The sequence below is a fragment of the Charadrius vociferus genome, unplaced genomic scaffold, assembly GCF_000708025.1.
Source record: "Charadrius vociferus isolate BGI_N301 unplaced genomic scaffold, ASM70802v2 scaffold259, whole genome shotgun sequence".
Taxonomy (NCBI): Eukaryota; Metazoa; Chordata; class Aves; order Charadriiformes; family Charadriidae; genus Charadrius; species Charadrius vociferus.
Window position 1 is genome coordinate 1,100,623 of NW_009661368.1, and position 450 is coordinate 1,101,072.

Sequence of the window (450 nt, forward strand, 5' to 3'; positions counted from 1 at the left end):
TTCTTGCTGTGGGGAAGCGGGGGGAGCAGGCAAATGGACCGACACGACAAAACCCCAACCGACCCTCCATGCAGCCTAAAGAGCAAATTCTATATAAACTTTGCTTTGGCCCCTGCCTGCAGCCTAGAGGGAGCTGTGCTGTTGTGAGGCAGAGTATTACATAGCTCATTATCATATAAAAGCCTAGAAAATGTAAGATATGTGGGTATGATTCGATTACATTTATTCCTTCCATTTATTTCTTATGTTGTATCACCTTCTTAAAGGTAATGAAGCCAATGCAGTTTCTTGCAAAAGCCCTGTATACATAGCCAGCACAAATCCGACTTACAGAAATATTTGAGTTTAGAACTGGGAAAAAGAAAAAACGCAAGGAAAGAAAGGCACTGCAGTGCTAATGGCAGACAGAGCTACTCACTGGAGACTTCAACTCAAAAAAAAAAGGTCTCC